The sequence below is a fragment of the Choloepus didactylus genome, chromosome 2, assembly GCF_015220235.1.
Source record: "Choloepus didactylus isolate mChoDid1 chromosome 2, mChoDid1.pri, whole genome shotgun sequence".
Lineage (NCBI taxonomy): Eukaryota > Metazoa > Chordata > Mammalia > Pilosa > Megalonychidae > Choloepus > Choloepus didactylus.
Window position 1 is genome coordinate 67752486 of NC_051308.1, and position 27345 is coordinate 67779830.

The 27345-nt window shown below is 36.1% G+C and overlaps 1 pseudogene; it reads left to right on the forward strand.

Annotated features, from left to right (window-relative positions):
* The first annotated feature begins 18882 nt into the window (after positions 1-18882).
* Positions 18883-19963, forward strand: LOC119511867 (annotated as a pseudogene).
* Positions 19964-27345: the final 7382 nt, after the last annotated feature.

Below are 27345 nucleotides of genomic sequence, written 5' to 3' on the forward strand. Positions count from 1 at the left end.
AACAAAATAGCAATAGGAAATAGCCCTGTTGAAAAGAGAAAGCCTTGGATCCTAGGCTAAGATTTTGTTGAGCTAACTCATCCTGCTGAGCCAGCTCATGGCTAACCTAGCAAAAGTCAGGAGGAAACCAGTCTCTAGGGTCATCCAGACTGGTCTTCTGGCAGCCTCATGAAAATGTCCCCCTCTCTCTTATTTCTCAGGGCCCTCATCTTTGCTAGAGGAGTGACAAGTTGATGATTGCTATTGTATTAATGCCGTGAGGTTGTTACCTTATACAGGTAAAGTCATAATCATAACCATACTACTCATAATAATAATAAAATAACTAGTGTTTATTGAATCCTTACCATCTACCAAGCATTATGCTAAGTGCTTTATAGGCATTAAACATTCAATTTAATCCTTGTAAGAACTCTGTGAGATAAATACTAGTATTAGCCACAAAATATTTGGATATTAAAAGGGTGCATTAGTGAATTATGCCTTCACCAAAAGCATTGTATTTAAGATGGGGAATTTAAACACTATCACATTCTGCATGGGAAAGACATTTGAGTGAGATATACACCTTTTTTGTTTTATCCAAATCATAACCAATTGTGATTGCCTTTTACCTGTGAAGATCGGCTGGCTTTCCAGAAATGTGCTAATAAACCTGTAAGCAAAAGTGTGAAGAACAAAGTTCTGTGCCCTGGAGATTAAATAGAGAGACAGCAGCACTCATAAGTTAACTACAGCCAATTTAAGCAGATAGCCACCATAGGGAAAGCACAAAACAATATAAAATGAGCATTCTCTTCTTCAATTTCTAACAGATCTGTCCTCAGAAAATGCATAATTCATGCATCTATCAGGTCACTTTCTTGTCAGCATCACAAAGGCAAGCAGCAGGAAGGGCCATTTTCATACTATTCAGTCAAAGAATATTTGCGTTGCAGCCAACTACTGTTCCTTTAAATGTGCACACTCTTAGCAAAAGCCTAAATGTCTTATGAGTTATTAAAGCATCAAGACTGAATTAGAACATTGGCATTCTTAAGAGTAGACTATAAAAATTGCCATCCAATTCCCTTTACCTTTTTCTCCCTACCATTAGTTCCCTATTTAACAACCTGAGGTCTCTTTAATAAGCCTTTGATTCCTGTATTCTTTTGCCACTTTTGCAGTAACCACTTTGGAATCTTGAAGCCTAAAGCAGTCACCCTCATTTGCCCTTCTCTTATCCAGCAACAGATCACTACTTAATCCCCATCTATTTTTAAAAGGAGTTTGCCAAGACGTTTGAGGTAGAAGAAAAGAATACTAAGCACCCTAATTGCCTTGAAAGTGCTCTTTACACTGTCAGTTTTCACTTTAGAAGTGCAGGAAATACGTCAGGGCCTTGGTCTGGGATGTATACAGAGTTGGGATCAGCTGTCCAGCAAATGCTTTGGTTTTCATCAGTACACAAAACGATAAGGTCACGAACAGCAAATAACAACATGAGTGAAGAACAGAAATCCTGATACTTGATTCTATTCTCTAAGTCCTCAACTCAAGAAACACAAAAATCAGTGATAAAGATCTATTTGGGGTTCTACAGCTCCTTTTTTTTCTTTTTTCTTTTTTTTCTTTTGACACTATGGGATGTTCTTTTCGCAGCCTAGTTTTATTTATTCTGTGTGCTTCAGGGAACAGGACTCCTCCCAATTCCTTTAGAAAATGATGCCACAGTTTAATAGATGTCACTATCATGGAGGAACTTTCATGATGTTGTGACTAAATTTTTCTTTTCTTAATTGCATACCATTATTCCTAATTATGTTTACTGGTGTGGTGCTAAGTAATTATGCTCCCTTCTTCCTGTTAACACCCTTCAGATATTAGAAGCAGTTGTGTCCCTCATTAATTTTAGCTGAGAAGACTGTGTATATTTAATTTCATATTATTTTGCAGATTTATGTCAAATTTGCCTCCTCTTCCAAGATATTTTGCTCCCCTAAATACAAAATTCTTCTTCAACTTTTAGGACATGTAGTTTTCACACTTCCTGGTCCCCATTGCCCCCAATCTTAGTGGTTATTGGGGTCTCATTTTTCACTTTTTTTTTTACCTCATATCTAGCAAAATTCTATCTTTCTCTTCACAGCTTTTGTAAATTCATCCATTCCTCTCCTTATTTGCAGCTAGATTATTTTAACATCCTTTGCAGAGAAATTGTCCTCTTAAATTCTGTTTATCTCTTCTCATCCAGGTGCCTACTTTTATGCCCCAGGTCCTCTCAGCTCCCCAGCCCAAGTTGCAGATGAGGCAAACGCTTCTGGCACAACTTCTGACTCCTTCATGGAGGCGCCATCTAAGAGGGCCTGACCTCCCGCTCAAGCCTCTCACCTCAGGCCTCCAGGCCTGCAGCTTCTTTGTTGGTGGCCTTAGAGCCCACATGATTCCTAGGATATCCAGGAATGAATCCCCAGAATATCCAGAAATGATGTGTAAAGCAGAAGTGAAAGGAGTTAGAGAAACTTCTGGCAAAACTTAAACCAGTGGGAGGAAGGAGCTGGCAAATGAAGCCTTCTTTCCCCCTTGTCCCCTCCAGTCCCCATCCTTCAGACTGAAGGGCAGGTTGTCACACATGGTGGAGGGCAGCACAGTGACACACCTTCACTTGGCTCTCCTGTCAGTCATACCAGCATCCCTGATTGTACCATTAAGAAAGCTTTCAGCATGTAAGTCTTTGCTTCAGACTCAGCTTCAGGGGATGCCAGATGAAGACAAATATTTTACCTTCCTTCATAAACTTACCTCAGGAAAAAAAGAATCATTTATCCAATTTTACAACCCTTTGCCTCTGCCTTTAATCCTTCTTTAGTCAATTCAACAATTAAAAAATAATGAAAAAATGGAATGCAAAAGAGAACATTAATAGAAAAATTGCAATAAAGGATACTATGAAAAAAAGGGATAGAAGAAGAGATGACATTCATTGCACAACTTCGTACTAGGTACAATTCTTTTATTCTCTTGATTAATTTTCACAAAAATGCTGTAAAATGGGAAAGGTTATTTGCATTTTGGCCACAGGATTAGAAAGTCAAAAAGGTGAATAAGTGTCATATTCACTCACTACCCTTCATGAAAAAACAAAGCTTTTAATCACAAAATTCTTATAATCTGTACTGTTTACTTAGTGCTGCATAATGAATAACCCCAAAACTTGGCACTTAAAGCAACACACAGCTTTTGTGGGTTGGGAATCTAGGCATGGCTTAGCTGGATTCCCTGTTTCAGAATCTCTCAGTTAAGGTGATGGCGGGGCTGTCTTCACCTTGAGGCTCAGCTGGGGAAGGATGTGCTTCCAAGCTCACACAGTTGTGAAGATTCAGTTCCTATTAGGCTTTTCAACTGAGGGCCTTGGTTCCTCCTTGACAGTTGGCTGGAAGCTGCCTTACCTTCCTTACCACTTGGGCCTCCCCAGCTTGTCAACTTGCTTCCTCAAAATATGAAAACTGAGACGGTGATAACGAGAGACTGCCTGCAAGATGAAAATCATAATCTTTTGTAACCTAATCATGAAAGTGACATTCCATCAATACTGCTGCATTGTGTTGGTTAGAAGTGAGTTACTCAAGGGGGATTGCACAAATTTGTAAATACCTGGAGACAAGAACCACTGGGACCATCTTAAAAGTTTTCCTAGAACACAATCCAATTTAATAAGCAAGACATAGAACAAAAATATAAATTCAAGAAAAACAAATGATATGAGATCAATATAAAGTGTAAATTATCAATTATAGGCCATAATATCCAACATGAGTAATACATTTTAGTCATTTTTTTCTCTGAGTCTATAGCCCCAGCTATTCCTACCAAAAAAATTCCTCTTTCTAGGGGCAGAGCGTTCCCACTGTTGAGAGTTGTTAGAGAAGGAATGCTGTTGTATTGACTCCAGATTGGGAAATGGGGATTTAATTCAGTTTAGGAATATGACAGTCTCTGTGGAGTCCTTAGTTGAAAACCGGTAATGTTTTTAATACATCCTCATGGTAGACTGCTTACAAAAATGGTCCTAATTCTCCACTCCTCACTGTATGTACACTTTTTGCAATATCACTTTGCTGTGCCACTCAAACAAGAGAAGTCCTTCTCCTCACCCCTTGAATGTGAGCTGGCCTTTTCATTGCTTTAGCCAATGAAATGCAGAGGAAATGACAGCATGCTTGTTCTGAGTTAAACTTCAAGCAGCTTTTGCACATATCCAGTCTTTCTTGGAATCCTCCCAACTCTATGAAAACAAATCCAAGTTAACCTTCTAGAGAATGGGATATCACATGGAGCAAAGCCGAGTCAGCTCAGCTGCCCAGGTGAGACACATCACACATGGTCCCAGTCCCACCAAGATCCAGAAGGCCTTCTGGCTGAGCCACAGCTGATGAGAGAAACACAACTGAGTGTCTCTCAGACCAGCCTAGATCCTGATCAAGCTGCATGCACACTCATGAGGAAATAACAAGAGATTGTTGTTTTAGGCTAATAGTTTTGGAGTGATTTATTATGTAGTGATATTTAAATGACACTCAGTAAGGTCATTTGTAAAGAAGATCAATTTAGGAAGGGCAAATCAAAGGCTATTGCTAGAAAAATACTAGTATGAGATAATGAGGCCTAAGCTGCAATAGTAGTGATGAGGACAAGAAACCAAAAATATATGACTTTTTGTTTATATGTGAACATCCAATGTTCAATAGCAAGGTTTTAGTAACACTCCCTAAAATTAAGTTCAGATACCACTGGGGGACTAGACCCTTGCAATCTAAAACTTTTCCAGAAGACATAATTTAGAGGGATCATTTTACTTTTCCAGTCTCTCTTTACATTTTTAAATATGTAACTATAAATACTAAAAACAACTCTATTTTAGAAAAGACATAGAAGCAACTCTAAAGTAAAACCACAATTCAGATGCATTTCTCACATAATCCATAAAACCTCCAGGAAACCCAGAAGGCACACCCTTGCTAGATATGTGATGGGTGTTCTGAATTTTCACACACAGGAAGATTGGAATAGAAATATGATGCCATCAGGCATGCCTGTGGAAGCCAGGATTGTCCTAGAATTAGAGTCTCAAATGTGGAAGGGTTCTGAAGGACCATTCAATCAACTCGGATTTTGTTCAGTGGATTCCTAGGCTGATATCCCTCAGTGAATGTAAGAACCTACAGTGGCTGACTCACCTGATTTCAGATCAAAGTGTTAATTCTTCCTTATATTTCATCAGAATATGTCTCCTCATAACTTCCACCCACTGATTCTTGTTCTGCCTTCCAGTGCTGCAACACAATGAATGTAATCCCTCTTCTCTGTGGCAATTTTTCAAATATCTGAAGGCAGCTGCTTCTGGCCTTCAAAGTACTCTTCCAAAGATTAATAGCCCACAACCGCAATGCCTTCCTTATCTCCCATTTGACCAGTTTTAGTCTGCCTCAATATTTCAGTGGATTTCCCATAAATAAATTCAAATTGAAACAAAACAAAGCTAACCCCCCACTCCTAAAAAAATGTTTTTTTAACTGCAGTACCTGTAACTCAAGGCAATATTCCAGTTCAAACTAAACTTTAGTCAACTAAAACCCTCTTGTTTTTTTTCAAATGTGGCCCCATCCTACCCTCCCTTCTGCCTATACATGTAGAATTTTTTTGTGTGGACCTAGTTGCAGGATTTCATATATATATGTGCGTGTGTGTGTGTGTGTATATATATATATATATATATATATATATATATAATCTCCTTATTTTATTTCAGTCTATAAAATTAGGCCCCAAATGACAACTGATTAACACACATTTTCAGTTTTTCCTTGTTTCTAGATAACCAAAACTTGTTTTAGGATGCCCAAATTTCTGAGCAAATGTTGGCCAGTACAAGGTCCATGAAGGAGCCTTGTATAAAGTCTCCAGAATCCTCTATCAAGGTTGACACTGACTCATCAGAATGCACATTGGGTATAGTTTATCACCTATTATGAAACCACCTAACTGTGCTTTCATTCTCCTCATTTATTTCAATCTCATCATCAAGGATGTTGTGCAAGATTTGATATATACCACATCCACAATACTATTTCTTGTCAAATTTAAAATGAAATTTAAATGACAAGACTGGGTTTTGTTCTTCACCCATATAATAGAAACTAAATCTCTCTTAATGTTAGAGAAATTGTGCAACATTCAATATTAGAATCTTTATTTTCTTAAATAATTGATAATTATAAATTTTAGTTGGAATCATTTTACATGTATCATTTTTTCAGTGGACTTTCATTAAATTATTAATCATATGATTTCATCACTATCTTCTTACCTCTTTTTAACTTATCCTATGATTCAACTACAATGTTCTTACCCTGTGTTCACTGATATCACTTTCCTCAGAATTATGCCATTCATAGATGGAAAAGACCCTAGCAGAAATAGCCCTTCAAGGTATCAGGTTAATCAGCTAGTTTTCCTTAAATAAGATTAAAAGCTCAAAAATGCAACATGATGGGAATGACTTTATACAAGCTTTAATAAAACAGAAATGAACTCTTATCAATAGATATTTACTGAATGCCTGCATTTCAATGCTATGAGCTAAGAACTGTGAAGAATATAAAATGTGTTGTTCTGTGAGGAGAGTAAATACATAACCATGTGACGAGAGGGGTTAAAAAACAAAATATTTAAATAAAGGCATGAGACAATTATAAGAGAGATATCACAATGCAGAACATGATCCATTGCAAAACAAATTATTCAGACAATAAATTTTGCAAAAGTTCAAGAAAAGGAGTGATCACCTCAGGCTGATGTGGTTAGATTCATGAAGACAGATGTGAGCTGGAATTGAAGCTAAATAAATGGATAAACTTTATACAGGGAGAGGGCAAAGGAGAGGACACTTTGGAAATTTGGCATAGCATCAGGGAAAGTGCTTACTGGATGAAGTAAGTGGAGTGTTAGTCAAACTTTTTTGGAAAGGTTTTTAGAAAACTGTCAGAAAGAAAGGGGAGTAGTCAGTAAGTTCTTGGAGAAACCAGTGACACATTTTTGGAAAGAAGATTGAGAAAGCTATTTGGAGAGAGGTGATGATTTGTGAAATGGCTCGGAATGGGAGCAGGCAGAGAACATAAGCTGTGGTAAGGAGGTAGTTTTGACAGCAGTTTGGTTTGTGGTAGCAGATGATGGGAGAATGGAAAACGAAACAGAGGCAGAGGATGACTTTGGGCTGGCATTTAGAAAATGGAAAAGGATTTTTCTATGCTTGGGCCTTTATCTTTTAAAAATAAATGCAGAAATAAGAATTGAATGGAGATTGAATAATTTCCTTACTCAACCTGTTATTTAGATTTTAGAGGCACATAAATCTGATTAGACTATCATTATTTGTCTGAGAGTATACACTCCCATCCCATGGAGCTGGTTAATGAGAAATCTGTGAGCTAGAACAGAAAGAGTTTGCTTACCCAGACCATGCAGAAAGGAGACATGAGTACGTCAGAGAAACAAGTCAAAATTGGTCACCAGCAGTGATGAGGGTCAGGAAAGGACGTCAAATTCAGAGCCAAGGGCAAAGGTAAGAAGGACATGAGATGTTGGAAAATGATTCTGCAGCAAAGCATACAGGTGTTCCAAAGAAAAACCTGGAATAGATGCTGTGGTCCACAAATCACGTTCATGGTGCTACAGTGGTATCTATAAAGAACCATGAATGGGAGGATAGTGTTGCCACATGGTCAGCTAGTTTTATGACATTTGAATTCTGATATACTGGACCACAGTATGTCCACCTCCATGGCCTATGTTGACCTCTTGCTCTAGCCACTTAGGCTCACTCACGTTGCCAGTGATAGTCCTCTGCCATTCCCACCCATTTTTACTCTGAACCCACAATATTGCTTCCTTTTTTCTCTGATTTCCCATGTGCTACAAATCCTTTTGAGCCCATCAAGCCTCCCCTGCTGACTGCTTTACCCCACAGTGATCTCTGTCTTCTAAGAACTTCTCCTTGTACAATCTGTGTCCATACCAATGAGGCATTTATCCTAGGCTGTGTTTTACTTTTATTGGCCATTTGGTTACGTGTATATTCTGTTACATTTTAAATGTCTGGTACATATTATACTTTTTATCTCTGTACACTGGTACAGCATCTAACAAAATGTCTTTTCTGAGACACATATATACATAATAGTCTAATTATAAACAATGTGTGTGTGTACACACACACACTCAAATATATCACTTTTAAAGACTAGTAACTGCAAAGTCTCTATATAAATATCCTGTTAGAGGAGTATATTTAAAGATAAAGGTCTATATTCAAGAAAAAGTATTCTTCCCCTCACTTCAGCAGTTTAATCATAAATCATTATTTATATAATGAAGCAAGTCATCCACAATTAGGTGCATGAAATCACTTCCTTTACCAAGTGTTTTCTAAAACAGCACTTCTGTTAGTCTTTCCCTAAGATACTCCACAAACACATTTGGGTGAACTAGATTCCAGCTAAGAAAATAGACAGACTTTCAATCAAGATTCATAGAAAAATGTCTCCCACTGATGAATAAATTACTAAAAAAGACAAAAACAATTAAACTCCCCACAGTGTACAAAAGTCACTGGTAGAGGAATGATTTCAAGTTACTGGTGAGAGATTTTGTTTGAAAGCTCCATAGACCCAAAGCATAGAGAATGTGGATGCTGTATTTCTATTAACAAGATTTATGTTATGTATTTTTCATAATATATTTTTATATGTACACAGTTGCACAGTAAGCCTATGATTCTAAACCAAGAAAAAAAAGAGCAATGATTCAGATAAATGAAAACCCCTGTAAAAAGTTAAAATGACCAAAAGAAGCCTAGAAATAATCTGAAATATTGCAGGCTTGGAAATTTTATGTCCTCTTTGGTGTAGAATAAAGGGAATACTTTCGATCATGCTGCTAGAAAATCTCCCATTTATTTTTCAAATGACTCAGTTTCTGCATCTATAAAACACTAAAAGAAGCAGAGTACTTAAATGATATAAACTAATGCAATTGTTATGTAAATATTATATCTCATTATTTAAATTATCTCATTACCAAACAAGTAAAATTAGAATCACTCTTTTTTTTTTTAACATTTGAGGAAAATTGAAGCAATATGGTACCTGGAGAAATCCTAAGTGTGATGATAATAAAATTAACTGCTTAACCCTGAAAACTTGTTTTATGGTAATAACACTTATTTTATGATAATAAAGGAAAATACAATTTAAAATATTTAATAACTCCATGTTTTTCAGGTATAAAGGGTAAATTTTAGTTACAAATTGGGCTACTTGTCACTATGGATAATACATAAAAGCTAAAAAGATTGCTGTAAATCATTCAAAAATGATTAGGTATAGAGATATTAAATCAGACCAAGGAATAGAAATTAATATTCATAGATTATGATGGAAGAATATTCCTTCCTAGATCTCAATTTTCCTATTTGTAAAATTATTATTCAATATTTTCTTTCTCTCACTCTGAGGGATTTTGTCAGAATCAAATTACATAATTTAGAAAGCCTTTTTATACATAATATCATTTATTTTTATCATTAAAAATTTTTTACTATATTCTCTTAGTTTTCCAGGGCTCCTATGACAAATACCACATACTGGTTGGGTTAAACAATAGGAATTTGTTACCTATTGGAAGGTAGAAGTCGAAAATAAAGGTGTCCCTAAGGCCATGCATTCTACAAAGTCTGTAACATCTGGTGATGGTTTTCCAGAAATCCTTCACATGGACATCTGTCTCTTCCTGCCTCCCTCTCTGGTTCCTCTAATCACTACAACCTAATTTCCTCAGCTAATAAGGACTTCTGTAGTATTGGATCAAGACATACTCTGATTCAATTTAAACTCATTCAGATAGGAACTTTGAAGGTCCTTATGATGGTTAAGTTCATGTGTCAGCTTGGCTAGGTTATGGTGTCCAGTTGTTTGTCAAGCAAGCACTAGCCTGAATGTTACTGTAAAGGTATTTCCTGGATTTAAGTTGTTAGTCAGTTGATTGTGCCTGTGGCTGATTACATCTACAATCAACAAAGGAGAGTGCCTTCAGCAATGAGCATTGTCTCACCCAATCAATTGAAGACCTTAAATGGAGAACTGATGATTTCAGCAGTCAGAAATAAAAGTTTCTCTCTCTAATCTAGCCAGCCAGATTCTCCTGGCAAATTCATCAAAACCTTCACTGAAGTTCCCAACTTGTAGCCTGCTCTACAGGATTTAGATTTGCCAATCCCCAGATCCAATTCCTATAGTAAATCTCTTTTATATCTGTACCTGTACCTATATCTGTATCTAATCATTCCCTATGGGTTATGTTTCCTTGGAGAACCCTGACCGATACTGTCCTATTTACAAATGAGTTCACACCTCCAGGATCAGGGGTTAGGACTTGAATGTTTCTTTGTGGGGGCATGAGTCAATCCACCACAGGTATTATAATCAATGTTTCAATGTTATCACAGAGCTTAAGTCTCTCTCTCTTTCTCATCTCTCTTTTCCTCCCTCTCCCTGTCCACTCCATTGTTTAAATAGTTAAACAATCACTATCTTGGGCCCTGGGGACAGGAAGATGAATAATATGCAGGCCATGCTTCAAAGACCTATCATACTATTAGTAAAGTCAAAACTGGCAATCTCTTCACAAAAATGTATGCTCTCCTTTCCATAGTGAGGCAGTGTCCTTGAGAGGAAGCTACCTAGCTGGAAACTACACTTCCCAGCCATCTTGCATTTAGATATGGCCACTTGCAGGGCAAAGGACTAGAGTGAGGCCAATCAGACGCCTACAGCACAAAATTTAAGAAGGCTCTTATTCTCAGAGTCATACAAATTCCACTTGCTGGACTCCAGGAATTAGTGCCCTCCTTAAATTGTATGCCTTAGGTATATTTCTTGCCTCACCTTTGTCTGGCTCTGCACAGGGGATTAGTTCTCACCAATGGATTGAGAACTGAAGTGATATAAATTACTTCCTGACTGGAGTATTGAAGAAGTGGTTGTGCCTTCTCCATTCCCTATATGGAAAGTACATGTTTAACTTTTAAGAAACTACCAAACTGTTCTCTGAAACAGTTGTACCATTTTTCATTACCATTAGTAGTACAAGAGACTTCCAGTTTCTCTACATTCTTAGCAACACTTGGTACAGTCTTTATAATAATTTTAGCCATTCTAATAGGTATGTAGTGATGTCATAATGTGGTTTTCATTTGTATTTCCCTAATGACTAATAATGTTGAGTAACTTTCTATGTGATTATTTGTCACCTGTATATCTTCTTTGTTGAACTATCTGTTCAAACTCTTTGTCCATTTTTTTATTTCGTTGTTTACTTTCTTTTTATTGTGCTTTGAGTGTTCTTTATATATTCTCAACACAAGCCCTTTATCAGATATATTATTTGCAAACATATTCTACTAATGTATGGCTTTCCTTTTCATTCTCTTAACAATGTCTTTGAAGGACAGCAGTTTTTAAATTTAATGAGGTCTGATTTATCAAGTTATAATTTTATCTAAGAAATTTTCACCTAATACAAATTCACAAAGGTTTTCTCCAATGTTTTCCTCTAGAATTTTTAGGTTTTATACTCAGTTTTATTACCTGTTCTGAGTTCATTTTTCTATATGGTATGAAGTATGAATCAAAAATTATTATTTTGCATGTGGGTTTTTAATTGTTCCACCATCATTTGTTGAAAAGATTATATTTTTACTTTTGTTGAAAATTAGTTGTCCATGTATGTTTGGATCTATTTCCAAATTCTGTATTTTGTTCTGTTGATCTATTTGTCTGTACTTAAACTAATACCACACCACATCATCTTGATTGCCATAGCTATTCAGTAATTCTTGAAATCAGGTTGTGTTAATCCTATAACTTTGTTCTTTTTCAAAGTTGTTTTGGGTATTCTAGGTTCTTTGCATTTTTAAATGAACTTTAGAGTAGTTCACCAATTTCTTTAAAAGAAAACATGATGCAATTTTGATTTTGTTTAACCTATAAACTGGGAGGATAGGCATCTTAACAATATTGAGTTTGCTGAGCCATGAACACAGTATCTCTCTGCATTTATTTTGGTAATTATATTTTTAAAAAATCAGCATTCAGGAATTTTACTAGGATATGTCTAGAATGTGCTCTTGTCCTTAACTCTCTTATGAACTTGGTAAACTCTTTCAATATACAGACTTAGGTCTTTTCAGTTTCAAAACATATTCTCTTATATTTATTATGGATTCTTCCCTGTGTTCCCCTTCTTTTCCTGAAACTTCCAGTTTTGGGATCATAGGTCTCCTAGGCTTCTCCTCCATGTCTTTATTTTGTCCCTTTTGTATCCATTCTAGTGAGGTTTTGTGCTAAGCATTGAGACACTCCTGCACTTGAATTTCCAAACCACTAATTTGGGCCCCAAAAGTGACTTGTTAGTTGTTTTTTGTTTGAAAAACATGTTTTCTTTTTCTAGGAAACCACTTTTGGGTTTTAAATGCTCTTCGTGTTTAGGTTCAAGTCCTGTATTCCGTCCTGCAGCACTGCTTTGTTAGGGGCTTTATCTGAGTATTCTGCCCGTTTTCCTTTCTGACTGCTGGGTTCCCTCAGGTGCACGGTGACTTTATTTTGGCTCATCGTTAGCGTGAGTCCAGCTGCAGGGCCTCCCAAAGTGGTGCATTCTGAGCATCAGTGTCACAGTGGGCTCTGTCCTTGTGGGCTGTCGGGGTAGCAGCAGGCAGCCCCCTCTGCCAGTGGGACACAGAGGATGCCATCTCTGCTCCTTAGTTTCCCTGAGATTCCCTAAGCTCTGGCAGAGAGACTAGCTCACCTACTTAGGCTTTCCTCCGTTTTTAGAAGCAAGGGAAAATAAACCCCCCCTCCTATGTATAGCATCTGTGATTACATTCTTTTCTTTCATAACTAATTTGTGTACATTTTCCCTCTCTCTCTTTTTATCTGGGTCATAATTTCTAGGATTTTTCCATTTTGTCATTTAAAAAACAACCAGTTCTTTGTTTTATTCAGCAAATTTACTAAAACTTTTGGCTATATTTATGTTTCAATTTATATTTGGTAAGAATATATCTTTCTGTATTTTTCCCCAAGAATATATTTGGTAAAAATGCTCAGTCTGTACATTTCCAAATTGTCTTAACATTTTTTTCAATCATGATAGGGTTTGAGGAATGCAACTTTTCCCTTGTTATTCCATCAAGTTTGAAAACCACCTGGTTTCCAGTATTCCAAAAGAAACAAGCATAGCTAATATAATTCTATTTTCTCTTGTAATATATTCCTACATTCTTTATAATGTTTGTAGAATTCAGAAAATTTACAATATACCTATGTCTGTGTTACTTTTTTGCATTAAGCATTTTTGTCAACTGTTGAGGCTTTTATACTGAAATTAGGTTAGTGTGTAAACATTTTCTTTTGTAATTCTTTGAGTAGTGAACTCTTTGCAGTCCTTCATTTCTTGTTTTATTATTTGAATAGTCTTCTTGGGTATATCATCTAGAATCTATATTTTCACTTAATAATAAAAGCCTTTAATTTTCACTATGCTATTGTGTGTAAGGGAAAGGAGATAATTCCTAAAGTTGATCTTCTAAATTTCCATTTAGCTTGTTGTCAGTTTTTAACCAAATTTACAGTTTCAGTTCCGTCTCCTTGCTTCATGGTATACTGTAATTACTGGACAGTGCTTTGCTCTGTCTTGTTGAATTTATTTAATTTTTACTTTTTGTACTAATTCCCTACTTCATTCCCCTACCATCTTATGCAACTAGTCTGAAGTGTATTGCATATAGCTTTTTTATTACTCTGTGTCCTGGTATAAATTGTATTGTTTTTGTGTATATTTAACTGGCTGAAGTAATATTTATTCCATAGACTATGGTTTTTTTTCCCCCAAAGTGTTGTGATTTTAAGATACATTGTTATTTTATGTACACCCAGTCAATTGATTCCAAAGCATGCAACCACTGTATTTTACTTACCAACACTACCAGAAATATATGCCTGGATTACCTCCAACTTTCTGCTGCTAAGGACAAAGCTATGCTGGAAATTCTTTCTTGATTTCACTTTATGGTTCTGTGTGAGAAATTCCTTCTACTATGTACCCAGAAACCTAAAAAACTCTTCCAACATTTGGCATTGTTCTAGTTTCTAATTTTTGCCAATCTGATGGGTATAAAATGACATATCATTGCTACTTCAACTTGCAATTCTTTAAATGAGTATAAATTTGAACATTTCTTCATCATTAGCATTTTGGATTTTTCTGTCTATAAGTTGCCTGCTTCTATCATTTGTTCATTTTTCTTTTTGATTTCTTCTTGTGTTCTTGTTAATATAAAATATTCAAAGGAAAAGTTGTCAGTAATGAGAGAGAAATTCCCAAATGAAGTAAAATGTACACCTCACATTTACACACGTTAAAGTTTAAAGATTCAAGACAATGAAGGAAGAGGAGAACATTAATATTTAGGAAAAAAAATTACTTTAAATGTGAAATTGCAACTCAGAAAGAAATTCTTGTTCTAACTCCAGTGTTTAAGCACGTCAATACTAGTGCTAGTATCTTTTATCTGGATGAATGACCTCAGATCATCACAAAAGTATTTGCTAGAAGGGAAAAAATCAAATTAAAAAAGGTTCTTTACACATAACACCTAAGGTTATGGCATGCAATATCTAACTGTGTATTTTTATTCTTGAGGTTTCAATTTGCTTCCAACCAAAAATCCAAAGCTGTAATTTTGAATACTGAACAATCATGTTTTAATTGGCATGTTCAATGATGCTAATCCTATTCTTTTCCAAAAGTGAAAGAAGAAAAATTTACCAGAATTAGTCCAACAAAAGAAAAAACAGCCTGTCTTAGTCCCTTCATTTTTTGCAATTTTCATTTAGTTTTTATTTTATTTTGTACCTCTTCTTTAGGAAAAATTAGATGAAAAAAATTTTGAAAAGTTCTCCTAATAGTCTTTCCTTTATCTTATCCTTCCTTAACAGACTTTTTTTAATTCAATTTTATTGAGATGGTTCACATACCATACAATCATCCAAAATGCACAATCAATTGCCCACAATGCCATCATACAGCTGTGCATCCATTATTCCAGAAAAGAAAAAAAAACAAAAAAGAAAACTCAAATCCTCCCATACCCCTAACTACCCCCATCCATTATTGACTCATGGTATTGGTATAGTACATTTATTACTGTTGATGAAAGAATGTTAAAGTACTACTAACTGTAGCAATATTTTACAATAGGTATATTTTTCCCTATATACCCCACTATTATTAACTTCTAGTTATAGTGTCATACTTTTGTTCTAGTTCGTGAAAGAGATTTCTAATATTTCTGCAGTTAATCACAGACATTGTCTACACAAGATTCACTGTTTTATACATTCCCATATTTTAACATCCAACTTTCTTTCTGGTAACATACATGATCTAAGCTTCTCCTTTCCACCCACATTCACACACCATTCATCACTGTTAGTTATTCTCACAATAACATGCTACCATCACCTCTGTTCATTTCCAAACACTTGAGTTCAACCTAGTTAAACATTCTGTTCATAATATGCAACTGCTCCCCATTCTTTAGCCTCATTCTATATCCTGGTAACTTATATTTCATGTCTATGGGTTTGCATATTACAATTAGTTCATATCAGTGAGACCACACAACATTTGTCCTTTTGTATCTGACTTATTTCACTCAATATAGTGCAATCAAGATTTCCTCATCATCCCATTTTTTGTTTTTGTTTTTGTTTTCTTAAGATGGTTTTGTCCACCCACCATACATTCTGTCCTTAAGTAAACAGTTGATGAGTCCCTCTATAATCATGTATTTATGCATTCACCACCATCACCACTATCTATATAAGCACATCTCCATTTCTTCCACAAAGGAGGAGGAAATATCAAAGAAGGTAGAGGGACAAAAGAAAAAGAAAAAAGAAAAAAAAATGACAGCTAAAAACAACAAAAGGAAAGGTAGAATTAAGCTGAAATACAATAGGAGAGACAGACAACATCACCAATGCCAAGAGTCCCATATCCTTCCCTTTTATCCCCTTACAGGCATTTACATTTGGTATATTGCCTTTGTTACATTAAAGGAAGCATAATGCAATGTTTTTGTTAACTATAGTCTCTATTTTGCATTGACTGTATTTTCCCCCCAATACCACCTCATTTTTAACACCTTGCAAGGTTGACATTCATTTGTTCTCCCTCATGTAAAAACATATTTGTACATTTTATCACAATTCGTGAGCACTCTAGGTTTCACTGAGTTATATAGTCGCAGTCTTTCCTCTTTCCTTCTGGTGTACCATGTTCTCCTAACCTTCCTCTTTCAACCACAGTCATCTTTGTTCATTGTACTTACATTGTTGTGCTACCATCACCCAAAATTGTGTTCCAAACCTTTCACTCTTATCTTTTCTTATCTGTCTGTAGTGCTCCCTTTAGTATTTCCTGTAAAGCAGGTATCTTGTTCACAAACTGTCATTGTCTGTTGTCAGAGAATATTTTAAACTCCCCCTCATATTTGAAGAAGAGTTTTGCTGGATACAGGATTCTTGGTTGGCTGTTTTTGTCTTTCAGTATCTTAACTATATCAGCCCCACATCCTTCTTGCCTCCATGGTTTCTACTGAGAAATCTACACATAGTCTTATCAAGCTTCCTTTGTATGTGATGGATCATGTTTGTCTTGCTGCTTCAGGAATTCTCTCTTTGTCTTTGACATTTGATAATCTGATTATTAAGTGTCTTGTCATAGGTCTATTCATATCTATTCTGTTTGGGATATGCTGTGTTTCTTGGATCTGTAATTTTATGTCTTTCATAAGAGATGGGAAATTTTCATTGATTATTACCTTTATTATTGCTTCTGCCCCTTCCCCTTCTCTTCTCCCTCTGCGACACCCATGACAGGTACATTCATGTGCTTCATGTTTGTCATTCAATTCCTTGAGACATTGCTCATATTTTCCCATTCTTTTTCCTATCTGTTCTTTTGTGTGTAGGCTTTCAGGTGTTTTGTTCTCCAGTTCTTGAGTGTTTTCTTCTACCTCTTGAACTCTGCTGTTGTATGTCTTCATTGGGTTTTTCATCTCTTGCGTTGTGCCTTTCATTTCCATAGATTCTGCCAGTAGTTTTTTCAAACTCTCGATTTCTACCTTATGTTTACCCAGTGTTTTCTTTATATCTTTCATCTCTTTTGCCATATCTTCCCTGAACTATTGATTTGGTTTTTTATTTGATTTAGCAGATTTCTTTGAAAATCTTTAATTGACTGTTTCATTAAAGTTGAAACAGTATCTCAACTGTATCTTGATTGGGGTGTAAGTTTGTTCCTTTGACTGTGCCATGTCTCTGCCCTTCCCATGTAGTTTGTAGTCCTCTGTCATCTAGGCATCTGGCTTCCCCAGTTACCACAATCAGATTTTCCCAGACCAGAATGGGTTCAGAACTCAGAATGTGGTTATATTCAGTTTCAAGTCTCCCTGAGGGTGTGTCTTAGAGTTTGACAGACTTTCCTATGAGTTCTCTAGCAGCTGGGCTTTTCCTAACCTACCCAGCAGGTGGCACCTGTCAGACTGTGGCTCTCGACTGGTGTAGAGAGGTGTGGCCCTTTTAATTCTTAACTTAGGTTGTTTCTGTTTTGGCTGTTTTCCCCCAGGCTCTGGGGTCTGAGTTCTGAGGGGAAGGCAGGCCCTTGAGCTGGTCCCCACCTCCTTCCTTTTAGGGAAGATACACCCCTAGGGAGTTATCTTTTGCATTTGAATTGTTCTTTGTCTCTCTGACTCTGTCAACTCCACCCCTGTCTGGGTCAGAGCACTGTGAACTGAAAATAGCTGAGGCTACAGTGAGCCACTCAGGTTGAGAGAGAGAAAAAGGGAAAGAAAGCGCCCCTTCAGAGCCAGTCGATGCCCTCTCCCCACCCCCACCCAGTTTTGCCTGTCAGTCAGATAGAGCACCTGGTCTTCTGGGCTCCCGCTCCTGGAGCACAAGTGTTTTCCAGCTCTCTAAGGTCAGTCTCTAAAAGCCTCTGTAATTTTTTTTTCTTTTTTTAATTAAATTTTTTTCCTCTCCCTCAGCCCCACCTCCTCTCCACTGGGAGCAACCTCAGAGTACTTTGCTACTTGTCTATGTTTGTAGCTTGTATTCAGCAGTCTGCCTTTGTTAATTAAAATCACTGTTGGAGCTGGGCTGAGCTATATTTGCTCACTCCGGGAATGCTGCTTTCTCCCACAGTGAGGTCCTGCAGCTCAGCCTGCTGTGTGGGGAGGAGGATCCCTGCGTGGTTCTGCAGTTTTCACTTACAGATTTTATGCTGTGATCTCAGCCTTTCCACCCAATCCAGGTTGGTGTACGATGTGTGGACAGTCATGGTTGTCCCCCAGCAGTTGTTCCAGATTATTTACTAGTTGTTCCTGGTTGTTTATTAGTTGCTCCAGGGACAAACTAAATTCCACACCTCTCTATGTCACCATCTTACCTTGGTAGACTTTTAAAAAGATGAACATCTGAAACTCATCTTAGTGTTTTTTTTTTTTCAATTTTTATTCTGAACTAGTTTTAGAGTTATAAAAAAATTGAAAATAATGAACTCTTGAAGGTTTTTGTTTTCATTTACTTTTGTTTGCTTGCTTACCAAGGAACTTCTTTTTAAAGAATCCATCAATAATTATAAAGGCCCCTGGGCTTTGGCTGCCAGAGCACTGAGGAGGTATGGACAGTGGCCATAGCACCCCATACCCCGAGCCTGCCATGACACATGCCCACCAAGGCCCAGTGCGTGTCCCAGAGGCAGGCCATCAAATGTGTGGTGGTGGGAGATGGAGCTGTAAGTAAAATTTGCTTACTGATTGGTCATAAAATCAATGTATTTCCCGGAGAATATATTCCCACTGTCTTTGTCAACTTTTCTGCCAATTTTTGATAGAAGGAAAATAGTGAATCTGGGCTTATGGAATACAGCAGCACAAGAAGATTATGATTGATTTTGCCCCCTATCCTATCTGAAACTAGATGTATTCTTTTTTAAATGCAATTTTATTGAGATATATTCATATACCATACAGTCATCCGAAGTGTACAATCAATTGCAGATGTATTCTTAATTTGCTTTTCTCTTATGAGTCCTGTGTTATTTGAAAATGTCTGTGCAAAGTGGTATCCTGAGGTGGGAAACCATTGTCCCAACACTCAAATTATCCTAGTGGGAACTAAACTTGGTCTCAGGGATGATTGTTAGAAAAAGCTCCCCACTCCCAACACACACAACCCACCCTCAGAAATATATTCCAGGAGGCTATCCCACCCACAACAGATGTGACTGTTCACATAAAACCCACTCTTAGCTAAGTGGCAATTGAGCAAGAACAAAAACAAAATTTTTCCATAACATAATAACCTCCCTGACATCAACTCCTTATCTTACCCCTAACAAACCAAAATCCCCTGAGGTTAACTCCTTACTTCTCTATCTTACACCAAACCCCCTCCTGAAGGCTATAAAACTGTACTCCCATCTTTGTTTGGAGCTATTGGCCTTCTTAGGCTTCAGCCCACCTGCGCATAAATAAAACTTTCTCCTATTGAGTTTTGGTCTCTTCTCTTCCTGGCCAAAAAAACCTAACAATGATAAGACACGATTGAGAAACTGAAGAAGAAGCTGACGCCCATCACTTATCCCCAGGGTTTAGCCAAGGTGAAGGAGATCCATGCTATAAAACAGCTGCAGTGCTCAGCTTTCACACAGCAGGGCCTCAAGACAGTTCTGTGAAGCTATCAGAGCAGTCCTTGCCCAACCCCTGTCAAGAAGAGGAAAGAAAATGCGACATTTGCTTCTGTAAATGTCGAGGCCCCTCCTTCCTTACTCTGCCCCACTTGGAATCTTTGTACACTTTGCTCAGCAACAGCAGAGCCTTTGCAATCTGCCAAATTTTGTTATAGATTAGTTTTTCCTAAGACCATTTTGAATCAATTAGTAATTTCAAGGTTTTCTTTGCTTAAAGTGTAAGTGTTCAAATTTTTACATTCTATTAAAATTTAGCCCAAAATGGCAAGCTTTCTTAAAGTCTTATTTTTCAAAAGCCCCTATTCTTTTGTTCAGTTTAAGAGTTGCCAAAATACCCTTTGAACTGATTTGTGCTATGAACACTAAGCACTAAACCATTTTAAAGATCAGTCTTCAGGACTTCTGATGTTAGGAAATGTAGACACTCCCTAACTAGGTTTCAGTGATGTAAAACCTGAAAATGCAGCCTCTTTAATGAAATGTTGCTATTTAATGCATTCAGTAGTTTATGAATCCATGCTCATTACATAACATTGTACTGTATATCATAATGGAGTTAGTATAACAACTCAACTCTTTGGATCAATCTTTCTGATTGCATAGTGAATTTTTTAAATTAGTTTATTAGTTTTTGCTGAGATTTTGAACAGCAAGCTGATTCCCGTGTTTCCTCTAATGCAGTATTCTGCTCTTAGTGGTGGTGTACTGGGCTGGAGTGTGTGCAGCACTTGATGTGATCTAAGAATGAATACAGTATGTTGACAAATTATGAAGTGGAGATTAATTTACACTACATTGTACACAGAATAAACTGAATAAAAATGTCACAGGTACAATTTTTAAAAGGTTAATTTCTATCAAATGTTGTAGATGATAAGAAAGGTCAGTATTTTCAGTAAGTGTTTTTCTTAAACTTTTCCTTTCTCTTGAATCTGCCAGACCCCCCCAAAACTGGGCATTTAATTCCTCTTTGAACCAGTCATTCCCACAGTTGCTAACTTGAAATTAGTAAGTGCTTTTCTTATAAAACTCTTTCTTAGCAAGCAATTTGTCTCCGTGAATTATAAAATCTTCTGATAATGTATTAGAATTTTGTTGTTCTGTAGATTAGTAAAAGTGTACTCCCCTGTTTTCTTGTTACTTTATGCAAAGTGAATGCCTGCTTTCCTTCATAACCAGGGTATAAAAATCATTTTACAACTTTACAGTTTTTTAAAATATTTTAGATATTCTTAAACTCTAACCTTTCTTAACATTACTGTCATGCCAGCTGACCAACACTGTAACTTGACTAATACTGACCCTATCCCTTTACCTCACCTTCATGGGCACATGCCTGTCATTTTCCTAAGAATGTTCCTTGGGGTCTGTGAGGTTCTGTAAACTCAGAGCTAGTTCTAACAATGTTCTGTACATCTTATACAGTGGCAAGGAAACAATGTTAGAACTTTGAACTACTAGAACAAAATTTTCTTAATTGACAGTTTTGGAATTGTAGTGTTTTTATATTGATCTTTTGCTAATTCAGTTAGCAGCATGCTTTGCAAGTGTGACAATAAATCCTTGAATCATGTGAAAAAAATATGAAAGAATCATTAAGACAAGTTTAACATTTTTGAAAAATAATGCCATTTTACAAATAACACTTATTTCAGAGTAGGACAATCCAGGCTTAAGAAAAGTTTGGGCATTTAAACGCTACTTAAGTCACAATTAGTTCTCTAAGTCACAGTTTTGTCATCTGAAAAGTGTTGGTTAAAAATAATGCCTCATTGGATTGTTTTGAGGATTAAATGAGATTTTTACTACAAAGTGTACTTCATATTGTTTCCCTTATCAATCTTCTGACTCCCAATTTTTCTCCTCATTTTTAGCAAATGGCCTTATATTCTACAGAGATTAGAAGTCAACAGATTGTCTCAGCCACCACCATGCTATTCCACAACCCCACTATCAACATAATCAGCAGCTATACAAGAATATGCGGAAAAGGGGTCACCTTATGTACTAAGATCACCCCTATTGTTTTGTGTCCTGCCCTCTCCTGGAAGGCATTCATCTGGTTTTTTTTCATTTGTTTGTTTGTTTTTCCCCCTAAATAGTTTGCATTTACCATATAAAAGGAATCATATTGTATGTATTGTATTTTGAAAAGTTGTCTTCACTGGGTGTGGAATTCTGGGTTGCCAGGTTTTTGTTTGTTTGTTTGTTTTGTTTTTTGTTTTTTTGTTCAACACTTTAAAAATGTCACTGAATTGTGTTCAGGTTGAAAAATTTCTGCTGAAATGTCTGCTGTAATTTTTACCTTTATTCTTTATATATCAGCTCCTTACTTTGGCTGCCTTAATATTTTTGTCTTTAGTTTTTAGAAGTTTGTATATGATATGTATAGAATTTGTGAGTGTGTAGATGATTGTTTTTTGACTTTCTGTTAGGGTTTTTAGTACTTATTCTATGTGATGTTCTCTGGACTTCTTGGATTTGTGGTTTTGGTCTGTTATTAATTTTGGAAAATCCTTGGATGTTACTTCTTCAAATGATTATTCGACCACCCAGTTTATTCACTCATTTTATTTTGGAATTCCATTTACACATATATTAGATTCTTTGATATTGCCTCACAACTCTTGTTTGTTCTATTTTCTCTTTTATTTTTCCCTTTGTGCTTTAGTTTGAGTGATTTTTTTGATCATTTTGCAAGTTAACTGATTCTCACCTTGGTTGTTTCAAGCTTCTTTGTAAATAAATTGAATACCTCTCCTTCTCTATGACTGTGTTTATTTTTTAGCATTTACATTTGATCTTTCTTACATTTTTCATTTCTCCACTGAAATTACTTATTCAATCTTGTATGTTTATTTTTGTGCTAGACAGAAAAATATATTAATAATATTTATGTTGACTTCCCTGTTTGATAACTCTAACATGTATGTTGTATCTGAGTCTAATTCTGTTGATTGTTTTATCTTTTAATAATGTATTCTTTCTCTGTGGTTTTACATATGCCTTATTTTTGTTGTTGTTGACAGCAAGACATCTTGTGTACTAAAGTAGAGACTGTCACTATATAATAACTATATATGTATGTGTGTCTGGGTGTGCAAACGGGCATTCTTTTCCTTCTCCTAGGACATTGGTGTGAGGGTTAATCCATCTAGTCAAGAACTGAACTGGTCTTGGAATTCATTTCTATGGTTATATTCAATGAACCAAGAAAGGATGTTCTCCCAAGCTCTTTTCCATCTCTTGTTTCTTCTCCAGTAGACTACTGCTAGTTGTTGTATAAAGCTTATTAGTCTTTCCTGGGTGTGGGGACAAGGGGTGTCAGTCTTTTTCTAGTTAAGCCTCAGTCTTAGATACTGCACCCATGGATCTTGGGAGTAAGGCCTTCTTGGTGGTCCTGTCCTAGCTCCAGCTGTAAGCCCAGGCCCAGCATAAGTTCCTGCCACTCTTCCAGCAGTAGAGGGCTTTATACTCTCCCCCTTCTCTAGATGGAAAGTGTTTTCACTAGTGACTTAGGGACAATGGTTGTTTGTTTCTGTTTTGTTTTGCCCTTCTCCCAGAAATTCAAAGCTTTTGGATCTTTAAAAGAGATAGGTGAGAAGGAGCTAGGTGAGTTCTGTACCTTTACCACAGCACTCGGCTGTTCTACTACCACAGGTCTGTACCGTGCAGAAGGCTTTCTTGGAACTTTTGCCAGTCTTTTTTGTGAACACCCATGAGGTCCAAGGAGAAGAGCTTGGAGTGCATACAAATTCCTCTTGTGTCTGTGGCACACAGAGGTCTTATATTCTTTTGTTAGCCCACATTTGGCTATTAGTATTTGTTAATAGGTTTAACTGAATTCTTCTTAGCAGTGTGTGGTGGCATGTGTCCCAGTTAAATATGTGGCTGCACCCCCTTTCTTTTGGAGTTAGCCTGTCTTTCCTTAGATTCTGAGTTAATGGTTTGATCTATGATCTAAGCTCTCTGACAGATTCAAGGAAACTGAATTTTCAGAATGTTAGGTATTTCTTTTTGTTGTTGTCGTTGTTGATGTTTTAACATTGAGTGCAATGCACTTTCCCACTTTATGCATCCTAAGGGTAAGCTTGAAGTCCCAACCCATTTTTTTCCCATTATAGTCAGAGTATACTTTCAATACTTCTTCCTGTCTTAAATCATGTAAGGTTTCTCATTGTCTTCAGGACTGGAAGGAGACATCTTAACATTGCCTTTAACTCTCTACAACCTCATATCTCATCGGTTCTCATCTTCTTTATTACAGTCCAACATACTAGTTCTCTCTCTCCTTCTCTCCCTCACTCTTTCCCTTTTTTAATATCTCATTGTATCTCTCATGTCTATCTTTAAATTTCTCACATTATCTACTCTTCCCTTCATATCTCAGCTTTTGCATTTACCATTCCATCTGCTTCAAAACTGCCTTTCTCCAATCTTGAGCCTCTTCTCTGGATGATTATCAATTTATTTGGGTTTTGGATTAACATATTAACTTCCAGAAGATATCCAGGTGCTGGACACTTCCAATAATTTTACTGAGTGTAGTATGCATTATTGTAATCTTAAAACTCAGAGCAGATTAGGAAAAGTTCCTTCTGCCATTCCACCCTGCTATTTATTAATTCTTTGCTTATTGTTTATATTATTCTTTGTTTTTTCCTTTGTTTCATCTCATAAGCTGGGTATTAGTCTTTATCTAGCTCATATTCTTTATCTCATACACCAGAAACAGTCTTAATTGTTTTCTCTTTTCTCCTTAATGTCTGTTGATGGCTTTCAATATAATTTAATTTTAGAGACATACTAGGATATAGAGAAAAATGTGCATGTTTTGGAGTTAGAGGTACATCAGCTCTGCTCTCTTGTTTCGTCATGTAATCAGGTGTATAATATTGACCTAGTTACCTAAATTATCAAGCTTCCTCTTCCTGGTAGATATACTGAAGTTTAAAAACAAAATGATATTCAACTACGTAATATCAGGAATGTATTTAACTTCTATAAATTTCAGTTTCTTCATCTATAACAGAGAGAGTATAGTATATACTTAGGGTTACTGCAGAGATTAAATTAGTTCATATGTTAAAAGCATATAATAGGTTAAATCATGTGAAGTTACTTTCAGTATATTATTTTTTCCAATAAAATGGCCAATTCCATTTGGTTCAATGTAATACATGCTTTGCATACATAAGCTAAATGATATTTAAATAACTCCATACACCATAAATATTCATTTATGAACCTTATGACTATTATCTCAGCCTTGGACCAAGAAAACTACTTGTCCCAAGGTAAATATAGGCTTCTGTCTGCCTGTCACTCAGTTCAAAATTACTGGTAAATATTACTATATTTTAGTCTGCTTTCCACTAGCTTTTCTCAAGTAAAAGGAAATATATTTGCAGTTCTAACATCCTTCTTTCCAAATATGTTTGAGAGGGTGCCTTAGCTCGTTCCTTTGTGCTTACATGCTCAGTTCTCATTTATGCTTTTCCACTCAAATTTTACTATAAGTTGCAAGGAAAAATCAGGCTGCACCCTCCACATTTAATTTGAAAATGTCCTCATCTAAATATCCAAATTCATCACTTAGATTCTATTTTAAAAATTAAATTAAATTAAAAATTAAATTAAAAAACAGGTGTTGTAGAGCCTTAAACATGATGCCTAGTAGAATGAAATTTGCGTCTTACCCACTATTTTTTATTTGTATTTACCTACCGTATTGTTATTATCAGCTATTTTTATTATTATATGAAAAGGATTATTTTGTCAATGTATGGTCATCACATGTACTACAAAATAAATATTTTCTGTAAAGCATGGAAGCATATTTTTGTAATTATTCATGACCATGCCTGTCCTTTTTTCCCTAGCAAGCAATTCCATGTGTATTAAATACATCAATTCACCCTAAATCCTCCAATGTTCAGTATATTTTGGTTTTGCTTATTAGAGTTCATTTGGGATTACAAGATGGGAGCTATAATAATCAGCTATTTTTTTAATAACAAATCACCTCCAAATTCAGTGCCTTAAAACAACAATTTAATCTTGCTCATGTGTCAGCTGATCTAGATTGGGTTCAGCTGATCAGCTCCACTTCAAGCTGAGGGATAGGCCCAGGTTTATGGGGCAGGAGCTACAGGGTTAATCTCCCACATGGTATTGTCGAAGGTGCAAAGATTAGCCCAACTTCTCATGCACAATTCAAGTCTCTGCTTATATATCTTATAAACTGCCTTTGAACAAAGCAAGGCATGTGGCTGATCTCAAAGTCAAGGATCCCAGAAGTACATGGTGCCCACAGTGGAAGGCAGAGTGGACTGGATATTTGCTATATAATAATCCAAAACTCAAATTATGAAAAGTTTCTAAGTTTTCTATTATATCTCTGACCAGAGCCACTCAAACAATATCTTGATGGTTTCCCATATTTCCACATTGACATTTAAGTCATTCATTTTATTTTTCATTCCCTACATATTTATTAGTTCCTTGGCATGTGATAGGTTCTCCTCTAGTTCCACACAACAGTGAACAGAAACAGACATGATCCATGCTCTTATAGAGAATACAGTTTAGTGGGCAAAACAGAAACTAAGAAAGAATCACACAAAAATAAATACAGTTTGACTGAGATAAGTGCCCAGGGAAATAACTGGTGCTATGACAATGTATAATACAGGAATTTAACCTAGTCAGATACATAAAGAGAATTTTTCCTGGTATGTAACAACTCAGCTGAGATTTGATGAAACTATAGGAGTAACTAGGGTAAAGAGATCGTTGCTTAAAATGTGGGGAAAAAAAAGTGCTCCAAACAGAAGAAATAGTACATGCAATGGCCAAGTTTAGCACTTTATAGGCACTGAAAGAAGCACAGTGAAACTGAAGAATGGAAAGCAAGTGGGAGTATAATTCTAGTTTAGACTAACATGGTCTAATAAAAACATCATGCTAGCAATATATGCAGTTTTAAGTTTTTTTTAGCATCCACATTAAAAAAGTAAAAATAAACAAGTGAAAAAGCAATTTAATAATATATTTAACCCTCTATTCCCAAAATATTATTTCAACATTTAACCAGTATAAAAAGTATTAATGAGATATTTTATATGCTTTCTGTTTCCATACAAAGCCTGAGAAATTCAGTGTATATTTCACACTTAGAGCACAGTTCAATTTGGACTAGCTCCATTTCAGTAACCACACATGGTTAGGGGCCACCGTATTGGAGAGTGCAGGTCTAGACCATGAGGTATCTTACAGATAATTTTAAGGAAAGCAACCTTTGTGCCAATAGCATTGACATGATATTGAATATTTTAAGCACTGTATGTGTGAGGTAAGTGAATGATGATCACATGATCAGATTTGTGTCTTGAAAAGATGACTAGCTACAATGGAGATAGAAAGAATTAAGCAGAT